Source organism: Arvicola amphibius, chromosome 6 (assembly GCF_903992535.2).
Source record: "Arvicola amphibius chromosome 6, mArvAmp1.2, whole genome shotgun sequence".
In the NCBI taxonomy this organism is placed as follows: domain Eukaryota; kingdom Metazoa; phylum Chordata; class Mammalia; order Rodentia; family Cricetidae; genus Arvicola; species Arvicola amphibius.
Genome location: NC_052052.2, coordinates 135,706,450 through 135,720,296, shown reverse-complemented (window position 1 = coordinate 135,720,296; position 13,847 = coordinate 135,706,450). Strand labels below are relative to the sequence as shown.

General features: G+C 43.3%; 1 pseudogene; it reads left to right on the top strand.

Annotated features, from left to right (window-relative positions):
- Positions 1-2,043: 2,043 nt before the first annotated feature.
- On the top strand, positions 2,044-2,680 carry LOC119817707 (annotated as a pseudogene).
- Positions 2,681-13,847: the final 11,167 nt, after the last annotated feature.

Below are 13,847 nucleotides of genomic sequence, written 5' to 3'. Positions count from 1 at the left end.
CAAGGGATTGTGGGCTAGCAATGACTTTCCCTCGGAGCTATTTATATTTTACTAGGAGATTCCTGATAATATTACCAGTGTCTTCATCCAAGTAAATACATTTCCAGTGCAGGGAATTTGAGGTATGTGATATGACAAGCCATGTAGATAATTTTGCCTTGGAAAGGGTTTCTTTTCCAAAAACACCCCCCCCCCAAGACACTGTTCATTTTATAAACCATCCTTGTTTAGTTGCCTCTTGTTTGTTTCCTTGTCTGTAAATAAATAGAGATGACGGTTTGATAATTGTTTCCTACTCTAAGATTTTTGAGTCCATGAAATAAATGATTTCTCAGTCTTAGTGTGAGAGAGGTCACATGCTTTATTTTTCTGGACACTCAGAGCTCACCAGTTAGCATTTCTGTTGAATGTTCACATATCCAGACACATGGCAGCATTGCACACAATAGGTGAAAGACAGGTGCAACCCCAAACTTCCATTAAAGGATGGATGGTCAAACAAAATGTGACTATGTGAAATGGAATGTTCATGGATCTAAAAGAAAGGAAACCAGACACATACCGCAGCATGAATGGAAAGTAAAGACTGTGTTAAAAACAATAAACCAGTACCACGTTTATATATATTATATACGCACATGCATACATGCACACATATATACACATGCATGTATATACACACACGGACACACATATACACATACATAAACACACATATGCACATACATACACATGCAGGTTATTTTGTTGTCTACTTAACACAGTTAGCATCACTTGGAAAGAAGGAATGTCAATGGAGGAACTGCTTCCATTAGATTCACCTGTAGGCAAGACTTTGGGGGCATTTTCTTCATTAATTATTGACTGAGAAGGGCCCTGCCACTGTAGGTGGTGTCACCCCAGGGCAAGTAATCCTGGTTGCATAAAATAGAAGAATAAGCTGTGAAAAGCTAGCTAGGAAGTAACACATCTTCAAGGCTTCTGGTTTCAATTCCACTCTCCAGGTTCCTGCTTGAGTCTGTACCCTGACTTCTTCTCAAGCTGGACCATGATTGCAATGAGTAAGGCAAATGAACCCTTTCCTCCTGTGGTAGTTCGAATCTAACTGGCCCTCATAATCTCATAGGGAGTGGCACTATTAGGAAGTGTGGCTTTGTTGGAGTGGGTAAGGCCTTGTTGGAGGAAGTGTGCCACTGTGGGGGCGGGCTTTTAGGTTTCCTATGCTTAGGATACCATACCCCAGTGTGTCAATCAACTTCCGGTTACCTGCAAGATGTTGGACTCTCAGCTACTTCTTTAGCACCATGTCTGCCTGCATGCCACCATGCTCGCTGCCATGATGATAATGGACTGAACCTCTGATATTGTAAGTGAGCTACGCCAATGAAACATTTTCTTTTATAAGAGTTACTGGGGTTATGGTTACAGCAATAGAAATCCTAAGACACCTCCCGAATTGCTTTTAATCATGGTTATTTTATCACAGCAATAGAAAGCAAATGGACACACACTCAATCGCATGCACAAATAGCTGCATGATTGTAATGACAGGAAATACCTAGAAGAGAGCAGTCTGAGGGAACAGGCAGAATGGCGTCAACCTTCGAGAGGAAGGAGGAATGAGGGGTGTTGTCTTACCTAAGGGTTCTGTTGCTGTGATGAAACATCATGACCAAAAAGCAAGTTGGGGAGGGAAGGGTTAACTTGGCTTACTCTTCTGTATAGCACTGTTCATCATTGGAGGAAGCCAGGACAGAAACTCAAGCAGGGCAGGAACCTGGAGGCAGCAGCTGATGCAGAGGCCATAAAGGGTACTGCTTACTGGGATTAAAGGCATGAACCATCACCGCCTGGCTTGTTCAATTGATTTTTAAGCAACAGCTTAAGTAAGTATGCTTGTTTTTGAAATGCACATTTAAGCCATCTGGCTCCCACTCACAGCCTCTGCAGTACACTGAACTCTATAGAGACAGCGCTGGGGCCAGCGAGAGCCAGATGGGCACTTGGGTGACTCTGTACCTCATGGAGGAAAACCAGCTACACATGGGCAAAGAAGATCATAAGAAGCTGAGAGGCAAAATGTCCTCGTATGCATTCTTTGTGCAAACTTGCCAGGAGGAACACAAGAACAAGCACCCGAGTGCTTCTGGTATCTTCTCAACTTCTCAGAGTTCTCGAAGAAGTGCTCAGAAAGGTGGAAGACCGTGTCTGCTGAAGAAAAGGGGAGATCTGAAGGTATGACAAAGGCTTACAAGGCTTGTTATGAAAGAGAAATGAAAACCTACATCCTCCCACCCCTGCAAAGGAAGTCCCAAGACTCCAGTGCACCCTAGAGGCCTCCTGCAGCCTTCTTGTTCTGTTTGGACTATCTCCCCAAATCAAAGGAGAACACCCTGGCTTATCCACTGGTGATGTTTCAAAGGAACTGGGAGAGATGCGGAACAACACCTCTGCAGATGACAAGCAGCCCTACCAAAAGAAGGCTGCCAAGCTGAAGAAGAAATACGAAAAGGATATTGCTGCTTACGGAGCTAAAGGAAACCCTGGTGCAGTGAAAAAGTGGGCAGTCAAGGCTGAAGAGAGCGAGAAAAAGAAGCAAGAGGCTGAGGAGGCTGAGGAGGATGATGAAGAGAGGAAGAAGAGGAAGACAGACAAGGAAGAAGAAGATGGTGATGAATAAGTTGGTTCTAGCAAAGTTTTTTTCTCTTCTATGAAGCATTTAACCCCCCTGTACACAACTCACTCCTTTTAAAGAAAAAAAATTGAGATGTAAGGCTGTGTAAGATTTATTTTTAAACTGTACAGTGTCTTTTTTGTATCGTTAACACACACAACCGAATGTGTCTTTTTAAAAAATTTTTTCATTTATTTAACTTTATTTTATGTGCATTGGCATCTTGGCATCAGATCTCCTGGAACTGGAGTTACAGACAGGTGTGAACTTCCATATGAGTGCTGGGAATTGAACCCTGGTCCTGTGAAAGAGCAGCCAATGTTCTCAACCACTGGGCCATCTCTCCAGCCCCCCCCCCCTTTTTTTCTTTAATGTGTAGCCCAGGCTGGCCTTGAACTTGTGATCCTCCTGCTTCTGCCTCCTTCAGCAAATTCTACTGGCGTGTGCCACCACGACCGGCTGAATGTGTCTTGAGATAGCCCTCTTCTGGTAGTATTTTCAATATCTACTAACCTTGGTACAGTCTGGGGTTGCAAATTGGCATGGAAATTTAAAGCAGTTTTTGTTGGTGCATGGCACAAATTAGTTATATATGGGGACAGCAGATTTTTTTGTTTGTTTGTTTGCTTTTGGTTTTTCGAGACAGGGTTTCTCTGTAGCTTTGGAGCCTGTCCTGGAACTAGCTCTTGTAGACCAGGCTGACCTCGAACTCACAGAGATCCACCTGCCTCTGCCTCCCGAGTGCTGGGACTAAAGGCGTGTGCCACTGCCACTCAGCATTTGTTTTGATCTACAATTGTCTCTGATGCAGCTTATACAAAGATAATTGTTCTGTTAACTGAATACCACTCTGTAAAAAAAGAGTGCCGAGTCTGTCCTTGCTCTTTTGGTGGCCCTGCCTCCCTGCTGTGCGAAGGGTAATAGCGAGGACAAGACTGAGTCACGGACACCCCTTGTGGCCCTTCATCCATCCCTGTCAGCCTACACACACAAGCCTCTTCTTTCCTGTTGTCAATTTTCTTGTTTCTTGTTTCTATTTACTCATTAGTCATTCAGGGACAGTTATTTACAGCAGTTATTGCCTATTTTGTAAACACTTTTAGGGATAGGTACATATTGTGGTGTTTGACCCTGAAAAATAAGCGTTTATTAATACTCCGTAATGCTCCATTTAAAAAAAGCCACATTAACAATCTACGTTTCCCTCCTTGTGGCTCAGGCTAACCAGCCATGTGTGTTAAGCATTTTCAGGCTGATCCCACAGGCAGCAAGGAAAAGGGTTTCTTATGTTACTTGTGAGTGGTGTGTGGCAGAAAGCTGAAGGGAAGTCAATCAGTTAAGGGTTTTAGTGATTTTTTTTCCATTTTCAGATGCATAGGACCCCTGTGGACACACAGGCTGCACTTGGAAAGGGGGCAGGGAACAAAAAAGATCTGCCTTCTGGATCTGCCTTCAACCCATTAAAACCAGGCCCTCCAGACAACCCTCTGGGAACTGTGGCTGCTGGAAAGCCATCATCCCAGACAAGCCAATCCAGAGTCTCCTAAATACCAGCAATTGTCCTGTCCACAGCCCTTCTGTGCTTTGTGGGAATGCGTGATGAGAGTCAAGGAAATTACAGGCTGCCCAGCCACCAGGCCTCCTGAAAAGATTATGGGGTGACTTGCCGATCTTCAGGTAGGTCAGGGATTCTGAGGGAAGGTTAGAGCCAAAGCCTGTTGTTAGCGTTGAAAGGCTGAGTTTGGAGTCTCAGGGCGATACAGGTACTGTCGAGAGGGTGCCAGGCAGAGAAGAATCTGTCTGGACTTTTGTCCTGGCTCCCACACAGCCAGAGGGTGACTTGGTCACTGCCCTTCCTGAGTGAGCCTCAGCTGGCGTTCTAGGAGCAAGACCGTGGCACAGTGACTGGTCACCCTTGTGTCTTTCAGAGTGGGATGGTGCAGCTAAGCAGTTGCCATGACTAGCTTAGACTTCCTGATGGTTGTCATCACAAGGGAGGCCACCACCAGACACTCCAGTGTCTTCTGTGACTGAGCTGCCTTCTGAGGCCCTAGATGAGTCAGCCTTTTAGTGCCTGCCATTCTCCACTGAATTTATTTTTTTATTATTTTTATTTTTAATCCCCTTTGGTTGCTTCCTCGAAATTCAGAGATTCTGCTCTTTACATGGGTCAGTCACAGAAAGCACAAAAGAGAAGCTCGGGAGGGTCACTATGAAATGCCCTTTGCACACTGATAAGGGACAAATCCTGTCCCACCCCCATCCTCATTCAGATGCTGAAGTCATAACCCTTGGGTATTTGGGAGTGAGACTTTATTTGGAAATAGTGTCACTGAAGATGCAGTTAAAATGAGTTCATGTTATATTAGCGTGGGCCTATAATCCAATATGACTTGTTATAGGAAGGGGAACATGAATATGCGCATGCTTGAGCTCACATACACACACACACACATACACACACAGACACAGACACACAGACACACACACACACACACACACACACACACACACACACACACACCAGTAGAGGGATGTCTCGTGAGGATAAGGATGGAGCGATGATGATTTAATAATATTTGAGACCAAGGATTGCTACCGAACCACCAGAGAGTGGGAGAGAGGTGTAGAACAGTCTCTTCACGGCTCTCAGAAAGGAAGCATTAAGCTGGAAGCTGGGCCTAGAAGCTGCTTTTGTGACCTACTGGGCCTTCTTTGGTTCCAGCACCCACATGGTGGCCCACAATCATCTACAGCCCCAGTTCCAGGAGATACCATACTCTCATCTGACCTCCACAGGAACCAGACACACACATGGTTTACGTATGTGTCTGTATCTGTGTGTATGCAGGCAAAACACTCATAAAATAGATCTAAAAGAGGAGGGAGGACGCAGCAGCAGCAGCAGCAGGCCATTGCTCCGAGGCTATCTCCACACTTACAGTTCCCAGGTAAAAAGCTACAACACAGCTTGGTGCCATTCTCATCATAAGCCGCTGAGCTTCGGCAAATCACAAATGGCTATACTTTAGCCAATCACAAGCATCTAGCTGCCCACACCACTCCCCAGTAAAGCAAATGCCTGCTTGTAGCCAATCAGGTGATCTCTCTAGTTTGCTTTTGTGTCTTATAATAGCTGTATTCTTGCCTCTCTCCACTTCCTCCATTAGGAACGTTGCTCGAGTTGTGAAATGTTCTTTGCTCAGTAAACCTCATTTAATTTAATCTGTTTGGAGTTTTCCCTGAAGCCACCCCTGCCAACCCTCAGCTTTAAAGCTGAAAGACAGTGGTGGTGCACACCTTTAATCCCAGCACTTGGGAGGCAGAGGCAGGAGGATCTCTTATGAGTTTGTGGCCAGCCTGGTCTACATAGTGGATTCCAGGACAGTTAGGGCTACACAGAGAAACTCTGTCTCAGAAAGAAAAACCAAACTAAATCAATCACACAACAATGTCCCATGGAAAAACAAACAACTAAACCAGGGGAGAGCGAATCTCTCTGGCTGAAGCTTCCTAGATTGAATGTGTGTCAGTCAGGCAAATCAGTATCTTCTCTTCCCAGCAGAGTGCTTTTTATGCTTGCTCACTGAGTTGGTCTCTTCAGCTATTTTTTTTCTCTCACCAAAATGTTTAATGGTCTTAGTTCTTAAAACCTTTCTTCATTAAATTAAATTAATTAATTAATTCTTGAGACAGGATCTTTATGTATCGCTGGCTGCCCTGGAACTCACTACGTTGACCAGGATGAACTTGAACTCACAGAGATCCTCCTGCCTCTTCTGTGCAGGAATTAAAAAATGTATGTACCACCACACCCGACTCAGATATTTTTAAACACTAAATAGAACTTGATAACAGACAAAACTTCAAAGAAAAAGTAGTTTCCCCCTTTAGCTTTTAGACGTTTAATTTTAGTTGCTGTTGTTTTTACATTAGAAAAAGATCCAAACTCTTTCCAAGACTGTTTATTTGGCATATGTTCTCACGCACTCTGTTGGCATCTGCTGTTTCGGCTCAGAACCTAGGGTCATTCATTCCCTCCTCAACCCTGGCCCAGAGTTTATAAAGGACTGTGGGACTTGTGTTCTCCGGCCTAATATTTTCCACACCTCCTACCATGTCTGAGGACTGCCAGAGCCGGGCTTGCTGGTTCTGTGGAGCAATGCTGGGGGTCCTGCTTCTCACTGTGGGTCTCTCTGAGGTGTACTCGGTAGCTGTTTGTGGTTTTTGCCTTTACTGGGTGACTGAAACTCTGTAAAACAAAACCATGAATAGGAGCAAGCAGACCAGTGTGTTCAGTTTGGGGTGCCGTTATTAATTTTTTTTTTTTTTTTTTTTTTTTTTTTTTGCTTCTGTGGAAGGTCATGGAGTCTGAGGCTGAACAAGGCAAACTTTCTGTTAAGGTCGAGGTAGTATAAAAGACATTAGATTTTGCCAAAGTTTCAGGTTCTGTTACAGCTATGGGAGAACAAAAGTAACTACAGATAATATGTAAACAAGCAGGAAGGCCATACGTAATAAGAATTTTCTATGGATCGCCAGTTCACAAATAATGACACTGAGACTTATTATTAATTTTGAAAGCATGGCTTTAGCATAGACCTGTCCCGTTAAGACTGGCTCTTAAATTAACCCATTTATATTAATCTGCATTTTGCCTTGTGGCTTTTTATCTTTTATTTTTCATTCTGTATGTCTGACTCCCTCTGTGTCTTGTTGGTATTTCCCTCAAGCACCCAGAATCATCCTCTGAGTTCCTCTCTTTTTCTACCAAGTTCCCCTATCTCTCCTGCCTTGCTATTGGCCATTCAGCTTCTTATTGCACCAATCACAGCAGCACATCTCCACACAGTGTTCAAATAGCCCACAACAGCCATATTCCAATAAAGCTTTATTGTTACATACTTTGAAGTTAAAAAAGCAAGAAAATTATCTTTTTCTGAAATATTTCTTTTTTTAAAATGTAAAATGTTGTTTTTTTTTTTCTCTCACAGGCAGTAGAAAAAAAAATCAAAGTGGCAGACAAGATTTAGCTCACAAACTTTAGTTTGTCAACTACTGGTCTGGTGACTAGACCCTGAACTTTGGGGTCAGAAAAACTAGGATTTCAAGTGTGTTTGTCAGTTACTGGCTGTGTGACCTTGGGTGGGTTACATAATCGTCTCTCCAGAACTTGAAGAGTTGGTGTGCACACTGAAGATAACTTGTGTAAAGTTTCCGGCTTCCAGAGAACACTCAGCAACTGGGAGTTCCTTTGTGATTTCTCTCACTGAGAATTCATTACCTGAGCACAAAGTCCATCCTAAGCCTTGTAGGGCAAAAGAAGCTGAGAAGTGGGTCCAGCACATGCAGCATGCTCTTTGCTCTGACCACACATACACATGTGTGCAGAGTGTTTATGTTTACATTTGAGTCTCATGGCTCTCCACGAGGATAGGGAGAGAAGACCTCTCACTATGTCCAAAGACAAGGGCTTCTGGAGTTTAGGTTGTATGGGAAATGAGTCTAGGTTAGCAAGCAGTTCCTCCGACTCTTATTATTTTATAGCACATTAGAATATCAGTTTGTTGGACCAGGAAGTTTACATAAAACATTTTAAATGTGTTTATTATATGTTTTACAAAAGGGAGATCCCAGTACTCAAACAGCCGGCTGGCTCCATGAGCCCTGCCACAGGAGGACATTAAAAGGACTGTGGGTAGGTGGTGGAGCTTGTTGAAGTCCTGGATCAGGAATCCCTCCAGACTTCAGAACTCATCCACTTTCCTGTATAGATAGATCCTGGGCTTGGGCATTTCAATACATTATGGAAAAATTTTTTGAGTGGGTCTTAAAATTATATTTTTCTCTGGCTCTTTATGTAGATCAATCTGGCCTTGAACTCACAGAGATCTATCTGCCTCTGCTTCCCAAGTTCTGAGATCAAAGGCATGTGCCACTATGCCCAGCCAAACATTAAGGAATTTAAGGTGGTTTACACATTGTTTTAGTCCATTTTCTGTTGCTATAACAAAGTGTCTTAGACTAGATACTTTATAAAAAACAGAAAAATCCCCCAAATTTCTGGAGGCTATAAAGTCTGTTTTAGGTGCCAGCACTTGGTAAGGACTGATCTGTTCTTCCAAGATGGTATTGTGGATGCCATGGACTATGGGCATATGTTGTATCTAAATTCAAGGAGCAAAAGAGGGAAAGCAACAATGCTAGTCCTTTTTAAAATAACGGTGTAAATGTATGTATTTATGAGTATGGAGCCCTCATGACCTAAACACATCTTAGTTTGTCCTCTCTCTCTCTCTCTCTCTCTCTCTCTCTCTCTCTCTCTCAATTTTGGTTTTTCAAGGCGGGTTTCTCTGTAGCTTTGGATCCTGTCCTGGGACCAGCTCTTGTAGACCAGGCTAGCCTTGAACTCACAGAGGCCCACCTGCCTCTGCCTCCCAAGTGCTGGGATTAAAGGCGTGCGCCACCACCGCCAGCAGTTTGTCCAATCTCTTAACCCTGACACATCAGGGATTAAATTCCTAACACATCAGTTTTGGAATGCACATTCAGACCATCATGGATATATTTTGATAGCTGGATCTTTCATTTTTTTTTTTAATTTTTAAAAATTTGTGCATGTGCTGACAGAGGCATGCAGAGGCATGTGTGTGGAGGTCAGAGGACAACTTCCTGGAGTCAGTTCTTTCCTTTCATGTTTACTTGGGTTCTGGGATCAAACTCAGCCACAGGACTTGCACAGTAAGCCCCTTTACTCACCCAGTCATCTCACCTGCTTGCAAGACAAGAAAAGTCTGAAGACACCAGGGGCCAGTCTCTGTTGTCAGATACCAGACCAGGGACATGAGATTGTTGGTCCAGAACACAATAGGCTTTTGTGAGGTGGAAAGATAAGGTTCGGGTATAGGGAAGCTTAAATAAAGTGTGAGTAAGAGGGAACTTGCTGTGTACTGTGTCTTTGTTACATCTGGCAAATCCTTTAGGTAAGGGTGTGAAGACTACCAGTGTCTCACACTGTGCTGCCTAGCATGGGACCACAGGTAGACCAGTAGTCTCTCTCTGCCTTGATATCTACGCCTGCATAAAAGAGCCGTGTTTGACCATGGCTCCAATCAGTATGGCGGTGTCGTTTCCAGTATGGCTTTGGTTAGTATGTTCTCTGAGAAGGCAAGATCAGAGTAGTTAAGACGGTTCCTGACATCACACAGCAATGGGAAGGACTGGGATGTAGGTCACCAGCCTCTTGCTCTAGCTCTAAGTCAACCTACTTTCAAAACTTCTGAATCTCACACTACGCCATCTTGTTTCTTCTTTATTTAGTTTTGGAAGTATGGTATATATGTTTTTGAGTTTCATGAGAGATCAGTAATAACAAATAAAACAAGTTGTTTACTAGTACTTCATAAGCATTCATCAAACGTTCAGCAGCAGGCAGTCTGTCTTTAAAATGTGCTGAGTTTATTTGTGAGTTCAGGGAAGATCTTGTGCATGCCAGGGAAGACACTCAGGATGTGGGCTATGTCTGCGGAGAGGTTTTCAATCTGCTCTTGGTTTTACACACAGGAATCTGAGGCATTAAACTGACTTACGTCTAACTCTTCGGGTTTCTAATCAGGTACTGAGGTCGTTTGTTGTCGTAGTTGTATTTGTTTTGTTTTTATGTATCCCACGTTGACCTCCAACTTGTGATCCTCCTGCCTCAGACTCCCATGTGCTAGGATTATAGTGTGTACCACCAAGCCCAGAAGTGTCAAGTTCTTGGGTCTCGTCAGCTCTTGTTTCCTCATCTGTAATGTGGGGAAGAGAATATGTATATCACAATGAGCTTCTAAGAATGCAAGTACAAAGCTTGCAAACAGAGGTAGCAAGCAGGAGCAAGGCCCGGGGACACATAGAATCCTATTACTTTGGAGGTGTGGGCAGGAGGATCTCTAGTTGGAGGCCAGTCTGGGCAACATAGAAATGCCCCGTTTTCAGTTGGCAGCAATGAAAGTGAAGAGGAAGAGGAGGGGGAAAAGGAGGGGAAATAGCTATAATCAGTGACACCCAGTTAATAACCCTATTGGGTACAGATGACTAGTTTATACTGTGGACAGAGGGACTCCAAATTTTCCTGCTGGTCATCTATTATGTACTCGCAGTTCTGTGTGCTGACATCACCTTCCTTTCGGGCCCAGGCAGCCTAAAAAGTGGAACACTAGCTAGAAGTAGGAGACACAGAGCTCAGTAAATCTCCAATTGGTTTTTACACTTGAAGTGGCAAGGACAGCTTCTTCTCACTTTTCATTGGCCAAGGCAAGCCATGTGACCAAGGCTGCTATGATCAAGGAGAGAAAACAGAATTCTCCTCTAGTCAAAGGTAACAAATTTTTAAACCACAGCCTGCAGGAAGGAAAGAAAGTGTAACCAGCAAGAGTTTGGAGCCCAGAGTGAATACTAGCCCCAGTAGGCTTTGGAGACCTGATTCTTTTCAGAATAATTGATTTGCTGAGAATTTTCTCAGAAATGGTTGCTATTGTCACTTGTTTGACAGGTTTATTTAAAAACCAAAATGACAATATATGCACTGCCAGCAATTGTCAAATATGGGGAATTCTGGGAAGTCAAGCTTCTGCTTGCTGTCTTCAAGGGTTCCAGAGGTAAACAATGTTCAAAGCAAAGAGCTTCTTTTTGGTTAGCCAACCTAGGGTTTAAAAATGAATTTGGAAAAAACAGTAGCATTCTGGAGATGTTAATTTAAGTGAGGACACCCCCTCTCCCCCTTACACAGACACCTGTCCATCTTTTGCATCATCCAGGGTCCTTTAGTTAACAGAGAACATAACTTTTCTGGAAAAGAAAACTAATAACTAAAACCGAACAGAACAAACATCCCTTCCAGCAACTATCCAGTAATGACACAGAGGTAGCTCGGAGAACTTCCAGGAGAGCTTTGCACTCAGAAACAATGGGTGACTTATAGCCATTGTATCACCAGACTGTTCTAACAGAGACCTGCTGCCAGCAAGGCCTCGGGCACCACTGCCAGCACACCTGCCAAGTCACTCTTGAAGCTCTATAGAGTTTCCAGTCATTGTGATCCTGGGGGACTTCCTCCTAGTTTTTACTTTTACTTGGACGGCCTCTTCCTAATTCAAATCTCAGGCACTCACCACCTCAAGTGAGGGACCACAATCGGCATTCTTCTTTGTGACAGAACCTGCTATCGTGGTACCTTGTGACCCAGTCAGCATCCCTGTTAAAGGTCTCTTGTCAGGAGCCACATGACACCTAGTTGTATTTAATTTTCTACCTTAGTTCTGAGGATTGAACCCAGGCCCTTGATCACGTATGCAGTCTATCACTGACCTCTGCCCCAGTGGATTGCTTTTCTCTCTATGTATCTGTGTGTATGAACAGACATGTTTATGTGTATGCACACATGTTTGTGTACAGGTGTGCATGAGTGTGTGCGTGTGTGTGTGCTGTGCATGTGGAGGGCACTGTACAGTCTTTCTCAATCACTATCTCATTTTTTTGAGACAGGGTTTCTTAGTGAACATGGAACTCACTGATCCCACCATATTGGCTTGGCAGTCAAACCTAGGGATCCTCCTATCTCTGCCTCCCCAGTGCTGGTATCTGACCATTAACAGCTTTTGGGTTTGGTAATTGTTTCTAGATCTCAACAGGGGACAGTGTGTATTTTTTGGGTTTGGTAATTGTTTCTAGATCTCAACAGGGGACAGTGTGTATGTGTGTGTGTCTGTGTGTGTGTGTGTCTCTGTGTGTTTTCGCATGCATGTGTATGTGTGCACAAGAGTATGTTAGTATAGTCATAAATGTCAAAAGAGTGTGTCAGATCGTCTGGGGCTGGAGTTACAGGCTGTTGTGAGCCTCTTGATGTAGGTGCTGGGAACTAAACTCAGTCCTCTGAAAGAGGAGAATGTTCTCTTAACTGCTGAGCCGTCTCTCCAGCCTCCCCGGTGTTGTTTGCTGGCATAAACCTTGGCGCTTGACATCTGACTTCTCTTGAATTACTCCATCAAAGAGCCTTTTTCAACTTCTTTGGTCTTTCTTCTTAGGGATTTCTGTCATCCCAACTCTTGGATCTTCTCTGCCTATTTTCAGTGTTTGTCCCTTTGTCTCATGTCTAGCTTAGCTTTTCTTTTAGATGTCTTTGAATTTTTTCCCTGCTCCTTTTTCGATATGTGTTGTACTTCCCCATTCTAGTTTTTCTTCATTTTGGAATGACGTCATCTCATTCATCCAGCTATTTCTTGAATTTCATCATCTAGTCTCTGAGTTCTTCCTGATTCTGAATTACATTTTTTTGTATATTCTAACCTTAACATATACCTTTCAAGGACAAGAATACAGATTATTGGCAGAATGAGTTACCTAGCGTTTTTGATGCCCTGAGTATAAATAATTTAGCCTTTTTTTCTTTATAGATAGGTTACAATGGTAAATGATTCTTTAAGTTTTAAAGAGGATCTATTTATTAACTTTATTCGTGTGTACCTGAGTGGATGTATGTGTATCACAGAAGTGCAGGTAGTTGCAGAGGCGAGGAATGGGGATTCCCCTGGAGCTGGTGTAAACTTCCTGACTTGCATGCTGGAAACTGAGCCTGTGTTCTCTTGCAAGAACAGTATGTACTTTTCACTGCCAAGACGTCTTTCCATGACTGACAGGTTAGAGTTTTAACCTCTTCTTTATGCAGATCTTGTCTTTTTTGAAAGGTTTTACTGAGCTATAGAGATTATTTTCTTCTTATAGTATCACATGGGTTTGATCTTGACGTTTTTGTGCTAATGTTTTAAAAACTGATGAGAGACCTTTCCGAAGGAAACTATTCAGAATACTCTAGCTTTATCTTCGACTGCACCCACGTAGTGTTTAGAGATACAGTTGCTCAGTTTTGTGGGAATCCCTTAATCTAGCATCTCTTTCTTCTCTCTTCTCTTTCTTCACCCCACCTCAGCTTTGCTTCCATTCCTACAAGAGTCCCATCAACCGGAGACCCTGATTTACAGGTTCTAGAATCCGCAAAAGTGGGGCTTTCCCAGGCCCATCAGTACTTTCTGGAAATGTGTTCTCATGAGCTTGGGTCTCTTAGATTTGGAGCTATTTGCCAGCTTTTCATCATTGTAACAAAGTCCTGAGATAATCAGTTTATAAATAAGAAAGG